The sequence below is a fragment of the Camelus dromedarius genome, chromosome 6 (assembly GCF_036321535.1).
Source record: "Camelus dromedarius isolate mCamDro1 chromosome 6, mCamDro1.pat, whole genome shotgun sequence".
In the NCBI taxonomy this organism is placed as follows: Eukaryota; Metazoa; Chordata; class Mammalia; order Artiodactyla; family Camelidae; genus Camelus; species Camelus dromedarius.
In genome coordinates, this window is record NC_087441.1 from 88497082 (window position 1) to 88518330 (window position 21249).

General features: G+C 34.7%; 2 long non-coding RNA genes across 2 annotated transcripts in view; one reads left to right on the forward strand and one right to left on the reverse strand.

The window, feature by feature from the left end:
- The window catches only part of LOC135321540 (uncharacterized), a 539910-nt gene that overhangs the window by 21305 nt on the left and 497356 nt on the right, over positions 1-21249 (forward strand). The window lies entirely within an intron of this gene.
- The window catches only part of LOC135321529 (uncharacterized), a 45234-nt gene continuing 38888 nt past the window's right edge, over positions 14904-21249 (reverse strand). Inside the window, exon 3 of the long non-coding RNA XR_010381372.1 lies at positions 14904-15209. This is a non-coding gene — a long non-coding RNA (uncharacterized LOC135321529). The remainder of the gene's footprint in view (positions 15210-21249) is intronic.

Consider the following 21249-nt stretch of genomic DNA (forward strand, 5'->3'; position numbering starts at 1 on the left):
TATATCTTATCTTTTTAAGAGAAAAATATGTAATATATATATATGATCATAGAATAGCAAACTTTATACGACTCCTAAATCTATAATTTTATACAAATATTTTTGTCATTTTTAAGCTTATAAGCAAAATCTCCATGTGAATAGTATGTTTGCAAATACACAGACAGCAAATATAAAATGATATAATTTGGAATTTTTATATATTAAAAGCTATGGAAATAAGCCAGAAGCAAAGTGCTTATAATTGTTGTCATGGCAGAGAGAAAGTTATGTAGTTTACATAGCCTCAGAGCATCTGTTATCTGAATATGAACCAAAAACACTCTTTAAAAGATCCTGGGCACATTAATGGAATCATGATTTCCCCTAAAAGTAAATAAACCTATAGATTAATATTAAAGAAAACTGTGTAAGAGGATATAGTAAAATATTTATTCAATGTTATTTAAAAAAATACTACTTCTCTTCTACCACGTGAGGACATCCAATTATCAAGAATTTGAGTGGAAAGAACAAAGGAAGAAAAAGAAATAAGTAGAAAAAAGGCTTGCAGTCAATTTTCCTAGAAGCAGTACATTTTTCCTGGGCTTGGCACTTTATAAAATACAATTGTCTATGCCTGCTCTTCAAATAGAATCATTTATAAACATTGTGCAAATCTATATTGTAAATTTCATAGCTTCTGCCAAAATTAAGGATATTTTCTTACTTTGAAAAACACCTCATTTAATTGTTTAAACTGCAAAATTAATGAAATTCAGAACATCTAAGAAAAATTACAAAACAAATGACTAACATATTTTATAGCACCTCCTATTCAAGAGATGGAATCTGCATCTCAGTTCTGTGAATCTGGGCTTGCCTATGACTTGCTTTGACCCAGAGAACCTGACAGAAGTAATGGTTATCTTTTTAAGTTGTTAAGTTTCCAGGTGTTTCTTTCATTCAACACAAAATAACTGATACAACACTGACCAAAAGGAATTGGACAAAATTATTTCAATAAATTTTCCCTGACAAATTAAATATCAAGTGATATCTAGATATTAAGTTCACTATTCATGCCCCCTGCCAGAATGTGGCTTTCTTCACCTGTCTAGAAATTCTAGAGACCCTGAGCTGTGGTTGCTTCTTTCTTACAAAGGATGGATGAGAGTGGACTAGCCTGCTTATTGGCCTTGTCCTCTGTCAGCCACATCTGAAGGTAGCTGCTCATCTAAATGTGGGATTCTGCACTGTTCCTATTTATTATTTTCTCCAGAGCGGAAACTGTGGACCTATGGTTACATGTGATCACAATCCATGGAAGGACACATCACCATGGTCTTTTAAATAGATGTAAAATGTCAACAGCCCTGGCTTATTAACACATACAGGTCCTTAATAAAGGCTTAGGTAAAGATTGATCTTTGAGCTTCAAAAATGAAACAAAGAGCTATTGGAGGTCATCAATGAGAGGATGTGACTTCAGCTGACTCATGAGCTGGACCCACCAATCAGAGGCTCCTCAACCCCTCCCCTGCCCTTGCCATGTACCTTCTGACCACCTTTCCCACAGCTGGAGCTGTTTTCAAGGACACAGCCTTGAGAGAGCAATGTATGATGGAGACCATATGGAAAGTACATGTGACTGAATCCAGTAAAGGCCTCCAAATAAACTTTTAAGATTCTGGTGGGCAGGTTCAGAAGTCTATTTGTCCCACAGCCACCCAAGACAAACCTCATATGTAACTTCCCATGCTTATTAAACCTGCCACCTACCAGTCTGGAGTGGTTAACCTCTTTCTTCAGGCTCTCTTTGCCCTCCATGCATGGGGTCAGTTTTTAAACCAACAAAAGCAGCTTCATTTCTCTAATATGGCTATTAGCAGAAACCATAGATTGAATAAAGCACATCTGGTTACTACCTCCATCTACCTTAGAGGGTGGAGGAAGAGGGTAAAGGATAAAGGGCTCCTGACTTGAGTCCATGATGTTTGTAGAGAGGAGATTGCTCACTGCTCGGTAGTGAGTTCTTGAGTGCAGTATCTCAGCTTTACTACTTCAGACAAAGGCAGTGATTTTCGTAGAGAATGGGTGACAGCTGCAGCACTGATTCCACCAGGTTTCCAAGGAAGAGAGGCTGAAGGATTATCCTTTTAAGTGGCTAGGTGGGTTGCTCAGAGTTTTTTATGTATTTATTTCTTTTTTTAAGCAGTAGGTCTCCACGTGGAGTAATTCTTCCCTGGGACATTTGGTAAGATCTGCAAAGATTTTTGATTGTCATTCTAGGAGTGCATTGCTATTGCAATCTCATCTAAGATGCTGCTAAATGTCATAAAATGTACAAGTCAGCATCCCTCCTCACTCCCCCCCACCACAGACACACACATAAGCACAATCCTGTCCAAAATGGCAATAATGCCAAAGTCCAGAAACCCTGGTCTGGAGGAGCCAGGCCTTCCTTCCCAGATCAGGAGCACGCAGGTAGTTTTTGCTCTCAGTCTTTCAAATTGTGTAATTAAATCCCAATGACACTACTATAATTGAAACAGAATGGTTGTGCTTAAATTTAAACTACTCTGTTATAGCAAAATAATGTTATCCTATTTAAAATTTACAGGGAACAGATTTCAAATGATTTAGGGAAGAATCTGTTATTCAAAGGGAAACAATAGGCCCAGGTCCCCAGTGTGGGATTCCATGAAACAATTTACATAATACATTTACCATTTACTAAATGGTATTATTTATTATTATTATACAATTTTAGTTTTATAAAGAAGCTTTCATGTACCTTGTTATTAACAATAGCCCCAAATCACTGCTTAAAAAACTCCCCTGTTACCCAAGTTGTAAATGAAACATTTCCTTGTGATGTCAGGGATCTTGGGGCCCATAAAAGGAATTTTTTTAGTGTCTATCAGAGTACACTACAAAACAAATATCATTAAGCATATGAAAAGCAATATAATGCCCTTATTTTTTGAGAAGACTTAAAAGAAAACACTTATTTAATGAGATCCTCACACTGAACAGTATACAAAGATATGTGCAGCTTAATTAGGATTAAATTAAGCCTTTTTTAAGTTGTAATTTAAATTATGCTTTTATGTTAACTTTTAAAAAATCTATTTACATGTACTTCTGAAATTTATTTGGATGGACATTTAGTTATATCATATTTACTCCTCTCATTCTTTCTAAAATAGAATCTAAAATAGGTTGAGGGTTGTTTATCATCTGAAAGTTAAAACTCAAACTATAGATGATTTTTAGCTCCTTACGCTGTTCATTATTTCCTCCATTGTGAACTGGCCAAATGCTGTAGTTATTTAGAAGTCTTTTCCATTGTCTCCTGGAGAGAGTGAAAAGAAAAAGAAATGGGATAGGAGAAATTAGCCTAATGCATTGACTTTAAGAAGAAATAAATGTGAAATCTGTTATTGTACACTTTTGCAGTTGGATAACTATTGTATGAAGTGACAGAAAACCAATTTTTATAGAAGTTTTATACCATTAAAAGTATACTTAATTTTTTTGAAATTCTTGTTTTTGCCTTTGTTACTTACAGATCAAAATTTAAAATGATTGCTTTTTGTTATTTTTTCTTCTCCATTAAAGTCATTTTGATAATTAGTCCGTTTATTACTGTGTTCCTTAATTTTGTTTTTTCTGCTTCTTCATTATCTTGATTACATTATCTTATACAGTGACCCAAAAAACTGCTGTTAACCCTTTTATTTACTGATTGATAAGGCAGTGAATATAGTTAGCAGAAATTTTGTAAAAACTGAAGTGTCTCATGTATGTGGAAGAATTTAATTTTATTTTTCTTGAATCTATATCGTGACATTGATGTTGTCATTCAAAACTGCTTTAAGCATTACTTTCTAAATTCTTATATTTATTCAACAAATATTGAATACATATAACACATCAGAATATCCTTAGACAAAGGGATATAATGATTAAAACAAAATATGCTTGCCTCCACGAAGCTTGCATTATAGCATCCTCTATCCTTCTGATTATGGTGTTTCTCTTGATTCTTTCTCAATCTATACATTCATCTTTTTAACAAATATTTATGGTGTTCTTATGTGCTTGGCTTTGTTCTACATGTTTGGTACATAATGGTGAGATGATTACTATCTTCATGGTTTTTAAATTAGAATGGGGAAATGAATATTATATAATAAAGGCAGACATGAATACAAAATAATGAGATTTTAAGTACTAAGAAAGAGACAAATGCTCTGTAAGAAAACAATCTGGGTAGCAGATTCTTGTATAGAATATGCAGCCCAGTATTGTCCTTAAAGAAGTAAGTCAACATAAGAGCTGAGTGAAGAGAAGGAAATAGTCATGCCCAAGAATTCAAATTCATGTTTTTCTGATAGAATATCATCACATTTAAGTACTGAGATGGGTAAAAGTCACAGTCTTCAGTACACCAGAGTCCAGTGCAACTGAAATTCAGTGAATAAAAGGAGAGAAAGATATTAGAAGATGCTGGGTGGTGGCCATGATGCTGAAGATCAAGAAGGTGTATTTTGGAAATATAATTATCAGGAATTGGTGATATTTTTTATGTGAGGACTAAGGAATACAGAAGTATCAAGGATGACCCCTAAAATCTGAGCTTAAGCAGCAAAACAGGGGACATAGTTTATGGAAGGAGTGAGATGAGTTTGAAAAATGTGTTAGAGACAACTTTTCTGGCACTAAAGCAGAGATGTCAGGTGGAAAGCTGAGTATAGGTCAAACTTCAGAGGAGGTGATCAGATTGAAGTTAGAGGTACAATGAGAGGTGTCTTGGGCTGCAATTACAAGTCATAAAAACAGGTTCCCCAAAGAGTGTCTAGAGAAGATACTTCCAGTATAGATTCAATAGTAAGGTTTGAGTAGAGGAATAAAATCTTGGAGCATGCACTAGGAAATGGAGATACAGAAAAAATAGTACAAAGCTTTGACTTCTAGGGGGTTAAGGTCAAGCTGAAGAGATATACATGTATCTGAATAGTTATATGATAAAGATATGTACTAGCTACTAATGGAGCACAATGGAGGAAACATTTAATTCTACTGAGGGTAGTTCAGAGGAGAGTTACAGAAGGATAATATGGAGCAATTCTGAAAAATCTTCAAAATAAATAACAAGCTAATAGGACACAGGGAAGAACATTCTGAGCAAAGGATTTGAGATTAAAAAATTCAAAGCATTTGAACAATTGTAAATAGTTCAGCTTAATTACACGGTTATAGCTTGTTTCACAATTCAAGATTTAGTTTAACCTTCACTGATGTACCTTTCCACCTTTATTTTACATTCCTGTAGTAATTAACAAATCATATTGCTTTTGCCCTCTCATTGTCTGCATTAACATTTTCTCTCCTGACTTGTCTTTAATCTGCACACTAAAAAGAGGAGCATAATTCCTTTTTATAAGCAAATGCTCATGCAGTTCTATGCAAAGAGCAGATGGTCTACAAATGTATCATTTTCTAAACAACTGTATTCTTGTCCCTTTGTCCTTGGTGGAGATGGAGGTAAAACTTTTAAATAGTGTGAAAACCAAAATAACAGTATCCAAAATATTACAACATATTCTATCCTATCTGTGATGCCCTGATGTAAGTAAAACAATTCAGTGATCTGAAATTAACCTGTAATTAAAGTTTTGAGAATCAATCAGTACAATTTAAGTTTCATTAAATTCAAACACACTCAAAATTGAATCAATTTATTAAGCTTACTTATTTCCCAGTCCCCAACAGGCACAATAATACCAACATGTAACAAGTTCAGACATAAACAGCTTCACTGTTCCACTTACAGAAGTGAGACTACAACTTCCCAATTAGAATAAGGTACACTCTAAATACAAATTAAAAGCAAGACAAGACACTCTAAATTGGAGATCTGCTTGCTGTTGGTGAGAATGCCTTGAAGTATTGTTCTTGATCTATATGCAAAAGTATAGGGACACACACTTCTCAAAAGAGAATACAAAGTTCAATCTAACCAATCCATCTTGTGCAGATTTTCCCTTCATTCAGTGCAAGTTTAGAATGTATAAATTATTTTGATCAGAATTCAGCAATAAAATCTTAACTCAAAAACAAAAACAACAGAAGTGTCTTGTTCACACAATGCCTGTGTGTCTTTGAAAAAAGAAAACTACCTGGAAGCAGCCCTTTCTGTAGCTTTCTGTGAATTTTGATTAACAGATTCCCTCATCTTGACTTGGAGCAACTCTCTTAGAATCATAAATTGTGAAAATTAATTGCACATTAAAGGTTCTGGCACCCAAGAAACTTGAGTTTTCCAAATAATGTTTTTCAAGACATTTAACTAAATGCAACTATAGTGTAAGGAGAAGGCAGTTGTCAATATGAACACTTCAATAGAGTAGAAGTAGTCATGCTGAACATTTTGCATTCAATTATTCATTCTATGTTATGTGATAACACATAATCTATCAATTATTTTTTAACTATCAGAATTAAATTTGTCAGATTCTTTTGGTAAAACCACTACCAAAAATAGCAATGACTAAACATGCTTTTATAAGGATCAAGCAACCAATGCAGTTTAACACATGATCCATTAGAACCTCACATTTCAAAGCCTGGAGTTCTTTGACAGGTGGAAAAAATGTACACACTGTATACATTACAGAAGAGATCTTACAAACTTCTATCAATAAATATCCACAAAACTATTGCATGTCACTGCTAAAATTCAATTTCACAATTCTGTTGAAAAAATTCCATTGGTTACATATCTCATTTAAGTGTTGGAACGAATACTCAGTGACTTCTAAGAAATGATGGACAATCTGAATTAAATAGCTAATTAACTTAAAATCAAAACTATAATAAGTTACATATTTGATAAAAGTAATCTATATGTGTGTTTATCACGCTAATACAATGTAGAATAAGATGGCTATAATTGTGGATGACTAGATATACAGAGGTAGTAAAATGGTCCTGCTAGCTAGCAAATCTGATTATTAAAATCAGGACAGAATAAGAAGAAAGTAGGGAAGAGAGGGAGAAAGGAAGATGAGAGGGAGTGAAAGAGAAAAAGGAGGGAAGGAAGGAAGGATTTGTAGTCAAACTTTTACATGTCAGGCCCTAAAATAAATTATTTCCTTAATTCTCCAACACTGGTTCTGTTATCCCCAGAATTCAGTTTAGCTTTTTTTTTTTTTTTCCCAATGTGAAAACATCAAGGTTTAGGAAGATTAAATAAACTTTCTGTGAACACATAAATAATGAAGGGAGAAACAGGATTTTAAACTATTGACTTTTTATTAAATCTGGACAACACAATTTACTTAAACATAGACTGATTAAGCAAATATTTACTACTATTTGTTTTTATCATTTATGTACTTTCCTATAACTGATAATCACCAGCAAAAACTTTGGATATAATGTCTCTTTATTTCACCATTGTAACAGGAGAAATAGAAAACATATTTTCTATACAAAACATTTGATTTTAAGATTTTTTTACTCAGCATGCTGAAGATAAATTCAATTAATGGTAGTTAAAATTAATCAGCAAGAAACTGAATGGGACAAAGGGCCTAATTGTTCCTTAAAACATTTATTTCACAGTCTGTTCTAGATGTCATTTTTTATGACATCTTGTTGGGACATCTCTTAATAATAAAAATAGTTACTTTTTTGAGATACACTTTTGAAAGCTTGTGATAAAATAATACAAATAGAATAATACTGTTTTACTAAACTTGTGTAAATGCAAATTCCAAAACACAAGCATAAGTTCAGCTTTGTTTCTCAGTACAAAATTAAACTATACTAAATTAAACTATGCTAAAGGGAAGTGCTTGGCTAAGGGAGTTTGGCCATCTCAGTAAATAACCATCATTTATGCAGTTTGCTCATTTCCCTGCAATGCTTTTGCATGTTAAATAAAAATTGATATGAGTGAAAGGATATGAAATCTCTACTAACAAAGTATAAAGAAAAAATAACACACTAACTTAAAATATACTTCAGCTACCTGTCATGAGCAAATTTTAAAAAGCCTTTAATGAAAAGAAGTGCAGTACTTGGCAATATCAGTACTTGCTTCTATAGATGATTCAGCTTATTTGAGTCTTAAAAAGGACTCAGATATATTCGTGTCTTCATATCTGAATGCTATGTGGTTTTCCTGTGGGATAAGGTGAATTATTTCCATTTAATAACTTTAGAAACAAAAGATAGGATATTTCCATATTAAATTTTAGATGTTGGTATTTAAAATAGCACCTTTGGCCATAGCTTGACCTCATATTTTGTTTCTCTTTATTTGATATTAATCTTGAGTTATCATTTGCAAAATTTTGTGCATCGTACTTCTTGTGAATAATTAAAATGGGTCAAACCAAGGAATTGTATTTGACTACTTTAGGGCAGAAAACTGGGAGAAAAAAGTTAAGAAATTCTACCAATTTACCAGGGATTGCTCAGCAAGGCTGACTGCAGGAGACTTTCAACTGCTTACCCATGCAAGGGTTCATCAGTAAACTGGCAATTTCAACTGTCTGTATTTACAAGTTCCTGCTGTTCAACATCAATAAACTCACTGACTGAATTCATGCAATTCAGCCACACAGCCAAGCACTGACTGCAACTGCAAGGAATGCCTTTGAAAAATTGAGATCAAAGATTGAATACTTGCACTTTTAAGTGTAGATCCATTCACATTCTTTATGACTCTTTAGGGAAGCACAGCAGTGGACAGTCATATAACTGCTATGCACTTACAGTTGGTGTTATTTGTTAAGAAAATGTATGGCAGTTTGAAGACCAGAAAAGGGATTGCCAAGATGACAGAGTAGAAGGACACATAGCTCACCCTGTCCCATGAACACACCAAAAATTATATACAAATACAGAACAATTCACACAGAATAACTCCTGAAATTTGACATAATTTCTCTTACTTTGGAAATACAAGGAAAGCCCCACAAAACCAGGTAGAGGAAAAAAAGAAAGAAAAAGGAAATTGGTGCATGATATGCTTCACAGAGAGAGAGCAGCATAGAAAGAAAAGTGCCCTCACCCTGGGAAGCTCCCTCTCCAGCAAAGAGATCCACAGGGACAAAACAGGAGCTTCAGAGGTTTAGAGGAGGCAGCAACAGCAGCTTAGCAGAAAGAACTAAGAGAAACCAGCAGTGAGAGTCTCTGTGAACCCTAGCCTAAGATGCATGCCAGTGGGGACAGGCTGGGCTGAACTGCTGGAACTCAGGCTTCCATGGATGAGCCTGGGGAGGGGACTGGGGTTGACTGCACACAGGCAGCCTCAGGAGCCTGGAGTGTGGTGCGGGCTGTGGCTAGAAGAGAGTGCAAATCAATCTGGATCCCTCCATAGAAAGCACCATTGCATGTGGGATGAGGGGTGCATTGCAACCTTCATAGCTGCCATCTCCACTAGTGCACAGGGTATTGCTCTGCACCAATGTTGATGAGCATTCTTGTGAGAAGAGAGGTGGGGTTCAGTCACAGCCATCTTCTCAGCTTGCTCTGGAGGGGTACAACTGCTGGTGCTTGTCTTCTGGGCAAAGGAGGGGCTGAAACATGAACTGTTACCCAGGGGCCCTGCAACATCACAGGCAAGACTGTCATTCTGGTCCCAGGCAGAGGTGGTTGATTTGCTCTCCTGGTGCATTTGTGGACCTGTGCCTCTAAGACAAATGAGTGGAGATTTGGTGCACATTGGGGATGGGTTTGGCATCAACCGTGGGTCTGTGTACCCTGCTTTTGATTTGTGGTTACCCTGTTTTTTAATTATGTTAGCCCATTAGTATATCTATTTGCTTTAGAATGGTAGTCATATAGGCTTTAACACATCCTATGACGAATGCAAAGAAAATGTACATTTGGTTTCACTGGGGAATTCTACCAAACATACAGAGAAGAACACATATTGATCCTTCTCAAACTCTTCCAAAAGATTGAAGAGGAGGAAATACTACCAAACTCATTCTACAAAGTCACCATCACCCCAATATCAAAACCAGGTAAATATACCACCAAAAAAGAAAACTATAGGCCAATATCATTGATAAACATAGATGCAAAAATCCCTCACAAAATATTAGCAAACAGACTCCAACAACACATAAAAAAGATCATACACAATGATCAATTTGGATTCATCCCAGGGATGGTTCAATATACACAAATCAAACAATGTGATACACCACATCAACAAAAGAAAGGACAAAAATCACATGATCATCTCAATAGATGCAGACAAAGCATTTGATAAAATTCAAAAGTCATTTATGATAAAAATTCTTACCTAAGTGGGCATAGAAGGAACATATCTCAACATAATGAAAGCTACTTATAACAAACCCACAGCCAGCATAATACTCAACAGTGAAAAGGTGAAAACCTTCCCTCTAAAATCTGGAACAAGACAAAGATGCCCATTCTCATCACTTCTATTCAACAGAATAGTGGAAGTCCTGGCCACAGCAATCAGACAAGAAAAAGAAATAAAAGGAATCTAAATTCAAAGAGAAGAAGTAAAATTGTCACTAAATGTGGATTACATGATACTATATATAGAAAACCTTAAAGGCTCCACACAAAACTAATAAATCTGATAAAAAAAATTTGGCAATATAGCAGGATACAAGATTAGCATTGACAATTCAGTTGCATTTCTTCACACTAACAATGAAATATCAGAAAAGGAAAATAAAGAAACAATCTCTTAAAATCTCATCCAATTAAAAAAAAATTCTTAGGAATAAATCTGACCAAGGAGGAGAAAGATTTGTATCAGGAGGACTACAAAACATTAATTAAGGAAATTAAAGATAACTCAAAGAAATAGAAAGATATCCCATGGTCTTGGTTTGGAGACATTAATATTGTTAAAATGGCCACACTACCAAAAGCAATCATTAAAAAGTCCATGAATGATAAACGGAAGAGAGAGTGTGGAGAAAAGGGAGCCTTCACACACTGCTGGTGAGAATGTAGTTTGGTACAGCTATTATGGAAAACAATATGGAGATTCCTTAACAAAAACTAAAAATAAACTTACAATATTATCCAGCAATCCCACTCCTGGGCATATATCTGGAGATAACTCTAATTCAAAAAGATACATGCACCCCAATATTCATAGCAGCACTATATACAATAGCCAAGATATGGAAGCAGCCTAAGTGTCCATTGACAGATGGCTGGATAAAGAAACTGGAATATTTATACAATGGAAAGCTACTCAGCCATGAAAAGAATAAAAGAATGTCATTTGCAGCAATATGGATGGACCTGGAGGTTATCATTCTAAGTGAAGTAAGCCAGAAAGAAAAAGAAAATTATATATGATATCACTCATATGTGGAATCTAAAACAAATTAAAAATAAAGACACAAATGAACTTCTTTACAAAGCAGAAATAGACTCACAGACATAGAAAAAACTTATGGTTACTAGGGTGAAAGGAGGTGGGAATGAATAAATTAGGAGTTTGTAGATATATGTACTATTATATATATAATATATAAGCAACAAGTTTCTTCTGTATAGCACAGGGAAGTATGTTCAGTATTTTGTAGTAACCTATAATGAAGAATAATATGAAAACAAATATATGTATGAATACATATATGACAGAAACATTATGCTGTGCACCAGAAATTGACACAACTTTGTAAACTGACTTTACTTCAATTGAAAGATAAGAAAGAAAGAAAGAAAGAAAGAAAGAAAGAAAGAAAGAAAGAAAGAAAGAAAGAAAGAAAGAAAGAAACTAAAAAATTTAAAAAAGAAAAAGATGGCCAACAAATATAATAAACAAAAAGAGGAAAATTGGATTGGATTGTTTCAAAGTACCCCCTTTATCTTATTATTTATAATTTAGTCAGTCCTCTATTCAACCATATATCAGTTGGTTATTGCCCCTGACATTCACTGACCTACTTTCTGTCTCTATCATCCTACTTATTCTAAACATTTCATATAAATTGTATCCAATATGTGGCTTTTTGTGTATGACTCCTTTCACTTAGCATAATCAGAACTACATTCTTTTTATGGCCAAATAATATTGTATTCTATGGATGTACCATATTTTATTTACACAATTACTTGTTGATAGACTTTGGCTTGTTTCCATTTTGGGGCTATCATGAATACTGATGCTGTGAAAATTTGTGTACAAATTTTTGAATGTATTTTTAAAATTTTCTTGGGCATGACAGTGGAGTTGCTGGATCATATGATAATTCTTTCTTTAACTTTTTGAAGAACTAGCTGCCTTACAAATTGGCTTCACCATTTTACATCTCCCCCGACTCCAAGCAATGTATGAATTTTCCAACTTCTTCACATTCTTTTCTGTTATTGCCTGTCTTTTTTTTTTTTTTAATGATAGCCATCCTGGTAGGTGTGAAGTGGTACCTCAAATTGTATTAACTTTCTTAGCATTTACAAACTAAGTGATATATGTGTAGATATGAAAGTAGATTCATAGGGACATAATTAGATACATGATAGAAAGAGGTATACAGGCATATCTCAAAGATATTGCATGTTCAATTCCAGACAACTACGATAAAGCACATATCACAGTAAAATGAGCCACATAATGTTTTTGGTTTCCAAGTGCATATAAAATTTATGTTATACTACATTGTAGACTAGCTTGCAATACTATTATATCTAAAAAAACAATACACATACCTCAATTAAAAATACTTTAAAAACTGTTAGCCATCATCTGAGCCTTCAGTGAGTCATAATTTTTTTACTTGTGAAGGGTCTTGCCTCGATGCTGACAGATCAGGCTAACAGTTGCTGAAAGTCGAGATATCTGGCAATTTCTTAAAATAACAATAAATAATAATTGATAGCAAAATATTGATTGATTCCTCTTTCACTTGAACACTTAGAGGCCATTGTAGGGTTATCAACTCATCTAATTTAAATATTATTGTGTCTCAGGGAATAGTGAGGCCCAAGGAAAGAAAGAGAGATGGGGGAACAGTCAAGTCAATGGAGCAGTCAGAACACACACAGCATCTGTGAATCTGGTTTTCATCTCATGTGAGTGGGGTTCATGGCACTCTGAAACAATTACAATATTAACATCAAAGATCACAGGTCACCATAACAAATATAATAATAATGAAAAAGTTTGAAATACTGGGAAAATTACCAAAGTGTGACAGAGAGATACAATGTGGAAAAATGGCAGTGATAGACTTGCCAGAGACCAGGTTGCCACAAACTTTCAATTTGTAAAGAAAAAACTCAGTATCTGCAAAGTACAGTTAAGTGAAGCACAATAAAATAAGATATATCTGCATATAGAAACTGCCAAACAAATTATGCAAATTCATGATTCTTTTTTTCTGAGAAAAAGAATACTCACAAGGTCAGATACACTTTTGTGAGAGGAATGACCCTTTTGAAGTCACTGGCATTGACTGGTTTTTGAAGGATGAACACTATTCACACAGAGTGAGAAGAGAGAGAAAACTCTTCAAATAGAATATTTAAAGTGACATTTTGGGTAGGCAAAATGTACAGGGTATCATTGTGAAACATTGGGTAGATCTACTTTGCTTGAGCACAGTTTTACAAGAGAAGAAAATAAACCTGGAAAAATATATAACCATCACAACTAAAATAAGGCAACATAAATAATTAGAGTAATTACATACATTCAATATTTTGAAACAATGCAAGATGATGATAAGTTTAAGTGGCATCATGAGTGAAACATCATAATTAACATGATGTGCACTGAAATTTTCATAAGAGTTTCAGAAAGGGATAGTATTTGAATGGACATAGACACATCCCAGGTTGGTCCAATACAGAAGGAACTATTGAGAATTAGATAAGAGATGGGCAAAGCTGTGCCTGCTATTCATTTCTCCCCACAAGCCTTGTGCTGTACCATGATATCCCACTGAATCTGGGCTTTCTGAGGACCCTAGAGCTAAGGTTGCTTCTGATCTCCATGTATTTCCATTCTTTTGAACCCAATTTGGCTACTAGTTACATTATGTTTATATAAATGAAGTGTTTTATGTGAGGGTATTAATTAGCTATGTCAGCACTGGACTGCACCCTGCAGGTCTACAAGCCCTGTACTTGCCCAGCTTCAAGACCTGAGAAAGATCCCAGAGTCAGCAACAGAGATAATCAATAGTTTAATGATTAGGGTGATCTTACACATCTGAAGCAAAGTCCTGGAGCAACATCCTGCCATGTGTGGGAGCTGGAGGGCAGGACATGATGGCAGTCTTTGCTCCTGGTGGGGAAGAAGTGGTTACCAGTCATATGGGAGTTGATGTCAGGTTGGCTCATTGATTACGAGGGTAATCAGCACAGGGTCATGCCTCTCACCACCCCTTGGATAAGCATAGTGGTGAGTTCTGATCTAAATCTAGAACAGTCATTAGCTGGGGCCTGGGGTGAATATGAAGGAAGATCAGTCTTATGAGTTGTGTGTAGGTGAAGCAGGCACCAGTCAAGCAGGAGATGTATAGAGAGAAGCCATCTTGAGTTGCCTGACCATACAGCCATCATCAGAGGTACATGTTATTTATTGACTGAAAATAAAGAATCACGGAGTAGTGACATCAGAATTCCCATACTCTCTTAAGGTTATAATTGCTTGTTCTCACTGTATGGGCAGAACCCTTGCCCCCAAGTTTCTGTTGAAACTCAGGTTTCAGGGAAGTGTCTTCCAGAATAATGTTCCTTGTATACAGGAGGTGGAACTGGAAATTAAGAGAATGGTTAGGATATCAGAAAACTAGACAAAATGATGACAAAGGGATGGATATCCATTCAGAGGAGAACATGAGAAAAGAGAGGGGAGAATGGAAATCTGATAGTGGACACTTAAAATAACCAACGTCAGAAAACAACTTTTGGGAGGACATTTTACTTTTCAACAGGAGGAGATCACCAAAAAGGAAATCATAAAGATGGCTTGGAATGTGTGCCATCATCCTAAATAGTCTTAAGACGTGTGATGTGATATGTCGAGTTCTCTGGTGAGTGGATTGATTAAGCTGTAATGACAGCTCCACAGGGCACAATGTCAGGAACCAGTCCCATTGCTTTTCTGTTGAAGAGGGCAGTAGGGTGGAGGTGGTCTTCCATTTTCAAGTTCCTTCAATATGCTGGTCCTCAAGCCAGTGCATATGTATCTGGGGCAGCTGAAAAGAAGAAGGATGAAGAAGGGCATTGAAACCCTTTAAAATTGTACTCAAAGAACAAGTGACACTTACTTTTATATGTGACTGACTACAATTTAGTCACTAAATCTAGCTACAAGTCATGCTGGGAAATGTTCCCAGATAAGTACAAGTATCATTTCTACCCAGGAAAGGAGCAGTGGACATTGAATGATAGATAACTGGCAGTCTGGCCCACATCTCCTTTAATAAAGAATCAGTGTAAATCCTCTTATAAACCTGTAGTTTTATGACTCTCAACCCTTGTCTCACAGAAAAGAAAAGTGAGTTTCAGAATCAAGAGTAAGAATTTGTGTCCTGCCTTCCTCTGCTCTAACGTCACTTGCTCTCAGTAAGTCAGCTGCTCATTCAGAGGAGAAAATATTTCTCAGATGCCAAAAGCAAAATTGATCTATTGTGAAAGAGTTGAAGTGTGTTCTAAAGAAACTTTAGACACTGCTCAGTCCTCGACACTGAAGGCCTTCAGGATGTTTTGTGATTGTTATAATTATTTTTGGTTCCTTTAAGTTTGTGCTTAGAGCATGGGACAGGTAGCTGTATTTCATTTTAAATATATTTGGATGATGCTATTCATTGAGTAAATGTTGGTCGGACTTAATGCATATCAAGATCTGTGTTAGTCCTGATAATTCCTTTAGAAGAGAACAAAATATAGATCAAATTGTGATGTGTTACAGACCCCCAGACACTCATAGTACAATGAGAAAATGACAAGTATTTCAACAACCAGCATGAACAACTTTACCACACATACACATGCCACATATAGAATATGTTATGTTATACATGCTACAACATATATGCTACATATTATATTATACTATAGTGTATTATACTATACACTTTACTGTAGAGGTGAGTAATACATTCTTCCCATTTTCCAGGAGATAAATCCTTAGTAATTTGCATTCAAAGGGTAAGTAGAAGAAGAAATGTTTCCACTTGTTTTGGGAAAGAGACAAGGTGTAAATATACTCAATCAATAAGACAAATGATTTGAGGGTACTTCCTTTTTTTATGTGTTCCTCAATACATGTACTTTCTTGCAGAAGTGTACTTGAGCATTTTGATCACTAACATATACATATCATGAAGATGCTGGGTGAAGATAAGTGTTTCAATAGGAAACTCCATAGCATACTCAACTGGAGAATTCTGCCACTGGCTAGAATGACAGATTCAGTGTAAATGTCTAAGCACAGCACTAAGACGATTTAAGTTTCCCTTTTGTATGTGAAACACTGAGGTCATGCTTCTTACATGCAGCATGCTTGCGAGGTAATTGGAGTAGGTGATCAGGGCAATCACACTACCTGTGGATGGCTGGAGGGGATGGTGGGCACAGAATGCTCTGGAATATGACACGATAGATTACTACTCCTCTTACAATGTGTACCCCCCCAAAATAAGCTACTTTTTAGTATTATATATATAATAGTATTATAGATATATATAATATATCTCCTTAGGTATTTAGTTTAATTCAATTAAACTTTTGGACAAATTATGCAGTGTTATAGTCTGTCAGAAAACCTGATGTTACAGGTAAATAGAATACAAATTTAACACATTTTAATTCCCTGTGTAGAAAAAATAGAACATTTTAACATGAGAAAATTCACAATTTCAAAATTTTCATATCAATCTTTAAAGGCCACTATCTGCTTTTAGCTTGGGGAAGCAAACAATGAGGGCTTTTGTGATTGAAACAACGTGGTTTCCCATTTTCTCTATGACATATTGTCATTATTCAAATCTAATTTAATCAATCCATCTTATTAGTGTTTTCTGATATTAAAAAGGATATAAAATTACATTTTATTGAATTATAAATGTGAGTAAAATAGCTATTAATATTTCCTGTGGGTTGATGTCCATGCACCAGAATGCAATTGTACTATTTTATTAAATTCAAAAATGTTTCTGTTTTTGCTGCCATTTGGTTTGCACATTCTGTGTCTTGAGTGATGTTCATAAAGTTTTCTTAAGATTTGTTTCTGCCATTGCCACAATACAACACATTTTTATAGTAATACATTCCTTTCGTATTTTAAGACAAAAAGATGTAGTATTTTGGAAATATGGTTATGTTTCTAACAATCCTTCCTATGCTCTGGCAATCAGAGGAAGTCAAATTCTGCATTTTCTAAATGTTTATAAAAGCTTTATAGCTACCACAAATAATTTTAATATGAGGGAACATAAGACAGAATAAAATGATGCTGACAATATAAAAAATAGTATACACATATAATATTTTGATAAAAAGTGCATTTAGACAACATAATAATATTTAATTTTCATAACATTCTGGTGCAGGAATGCTATTATCTACAATTGAAGAGAAGTGAGTCCGAGAGGTCAGTAAACATGTTCAAAGTTGCACATTTTAGATTTCAGATTCAGAACCACACAGTGAATCTTGTGACTCCAAATCTCTTACTCGTTCTGCTAGACCATGTTACTTCCAGAAATAGATCCAGGCAGCCCAGATCTATCTCCACAGTTTACTTTCTCAAAAGAAATTTCAGGTAGGCCAAATTAAATAAAAAATTGAACATCTATTTTTTTCTCATATTTAATTCAAGATCAAAATCCCTCTTCTAAATGTGTCTTTATATTTGACCTTCACTTCAAATCCAAGTGCCTTTTTAAATGAGTTTAAATTTATTGTCTCTTGTTTATCTTTTAAACTAAGTAAATAATTTTCAACATCAGCCTCTACTACCAATTGAAACTGGTTAGTAAATATGACTTTCCTTGTGGTCATATTTTTTAAATTTTGTTTTGATGGGGAGGTATCTATCTATCTATCTATCTATCTATCTATCTATCTATCTATTTATTATTTGTTTGTTTGTTTGTTTATTTAAATGAAGATACTGGGGATTGAACCCAGGATCCTCTGTATACTAAGCATGCACTCTACCATTGATCTAGAATTTTGTTATAGAATGAACTGTGTCCCTGTATAATTTGTATGCTGAAGTCTAAAACTTGGCTGCCTCAGAATGTGACCTTATATGGAATAGAGCTGTTGAAGATGTGATTAGTGAAGATGAAATCATGGTGGGCTAGTGTGGGGCTGTAACCTAATACGAACGGAGTCCCTGTGAAAAGGGAATATTAGAGCATGGACACACATGGACACAGGGAGAATGCCACGTGGAAATGAAGGTAGAGATCAGGGCAATGCTTCTTCACACCAAGGAACGCTAAGGACTGCCAGAAAAGCACCAGAAACTAGGGGAGAAACCCTAAAAGGAATCAGCCCCACTAACACCTAGATCTCAGACTTTTAGCATCCTAATCAATAAATCGCTGCTTAAGCCATCTAGTTTGTGGTATTATACAGGCCTCATCGTTTAATACATAGCCTTTTCTTTTCTTTATCAAATCCAGTATTCTTGTCAGGTTCTTTCATCTTTATTATGTCTCTAAAAAATTTGGATTTACCATCCCCTATAATGCCTAAAATGCTGGTCTTCTTAAGGATCGTCCTTTATATACAGTTTTGGAATAATATCAAAAGCTGTGGTTTAAACTAGTACTCATTTATATACCAAAATTGCATATGTCTTCTAAAATCAGGCACAGACTACCCAACATATCTAAAATTGAATTCAGTACACTTGGTGCATTTCCCTATCTTCTTATCTCTTCCCCACTCTCTATTGCTGTAAGTCACTCCTTTGACTCAGTTACTCCAGCAAGAATCTTGAATGAAGGTCAATCTATATTTGCCAACTTCATGTCCTACTTTTAAATAGTACATAAGCCCATCAATTCTATCTCCTTAATAATTCTTGAATAAATCCACCTTTTTATAACCCTTTACATTCTCTCCTGGTCAACTTCAGTACTTTCCTAACTAGCCTTTCTGACTTCTGCCTTGTGTACTTCCCCCAAATCATTGCTGTTCTGTTTAAAGACCCATTCTGTTCTGTAAGATATAATACAGTGTATTGTGACTTTTTAATTTTATTTTTCATTTAACTCAGGAATAATTGAGAAATAAATTGAAATTGTGATTCTTTTTTTATTTATTTATTTTTTATTTTTACCAGTGTTTAGCACAATTTTTCAGTTATTCATGGACATATACACACTCATTGTCACATTTTTTTCTCTGTGAGTTATCATAACATTTTGTGTATATTTCCCTGTGCTATACAGTGTTGTCTATTCTACAATTTTGAAATCCCAGTCTATCCCTTCCCACCCTCCACCCCCCTGGTAACCACAAGTCTGTATTCTCTGTCTGTGAGTCTATTTCTGTCCTTTACTTACGCTTTGTTTTTGTTTGTTTGTTTGTTTTTGTTTAAAGCATTACTGAAGAGAAAGAAAGAGGCTGGAGGAATAACTCTCCCAGACTTCAGACAATACTATAGAGCTACAGTCATCAAGACACATGGTATTGGTACCAAAACAGACATATAGACCAATGGAACAGAATAGAGAGCCCAGAAATGAACCCACAAACTTTTGGTCAACTCATCTTTGACAAAGGAGGCAAGAATATACATTGGAATAAAGACAGTCTCTTCAGCAAATGGTGTTGGGAAAACTGGACAGCAGCATGTAAAACAATGAAGCTAGAATACTCCCTTACACCATATACAAAAATCAACTCAAAATGGATTAAAGACTTAATCATGAGACAAGATACAATAAACCTCGTAGAGGAAAACATAGGCAAAACATTTTCTGACATACATTTAAAAAATTTTCTCCTAGAAGAAATCAAAGCAAGAATAAACAAATGGGACCTAATGAAACTTACAAGCTTCTGCACAGCAAAGGAAACCAAAAATAAAACAAGAAGAAAACCTATGGAATGGGAGAAAATTTTTGCAAGTGAAACCGACAAAGGCTTGATCTCCAGGATATATAAGCAACTCATATGACTCAATAAGAAAAAAAATAAACAACCCAATCCAAAAATGGGCAGAATACCTAGACAAGCAATTCTCGAAGGAAGACATACAAATGATCAATATGCACATGAAAAAATGCTCAATATCACTAATTATCAGAGAAATGCAAATCAAAACTACAATGAGGTATCACCTCACACCAGTCAGAATGGCCGTCATTCAGAAATTGTGATTCTTAATACACATTAATGAGAATAACAGTTTTTAGATGCAGTTCATTTATGCAACACATCTTTCTATTTTTAGCATCTAGGTTTCTTTAACCTTAATGCATTTTGATTTCCATTCTTTGTAATGATGAAACATTGCAGATTTAAATAAATTTACATCAGTGTTTTTATTATCTGTTAAGTTTAAAACACCATAAACAAAGCCTCTTTTTTCCCTGTCTACTTCACCTTCAAACCTCCTGCCCCACCCCAAAAACATGCATACACATACACACACACACACACACACACAGAGTCATCACTCTCTCTTTTTTTCTCAATTGTGTCAGCAACATGCCATGGATATAGCAAACATATTTCTTGGTTGGTCTTTTTGTGAGTCTGAATGAGGTTCTTATGCATCTGTAAGTGATTGATTAAAAAGAAATTTTTGATTTCATAGAAACAGTGGTAAAATGCTTTGGAAAGTCTTTCAAAATAGCATTCCTAAACTTGAAGTGGAATTTTGACATTTTGGCATTTAACATTTTAAGTTTTATCCATTTATTAAGCAATTTAATGTGTTTTTGTCACCTGGCCTTTTCTGTCTTATTCATATATTTCCAGACGGTACAAATTTCTTCCCCAAAGAAAGTTCATAATGGCAAGAATCTTAGTTATATTCTTGATTTTGTGTTCTGTAAGGTTTTATTGAACCATACAATTCTAATAGCATCTTTTTTCTTTTTTGGTGGAAATGGGAGAATAAAAAATCATTTGTATCAGTATAAGTCAAATACTACTTTCTTTCAATAATTAAATATTTTAAGTAAACTGACCTATTAACAGTTTAACTTTTTAATTTTTTCTTGTTCATTTCCCGCCATGAAAATCCCTAATTTTTAGCACAGTAAG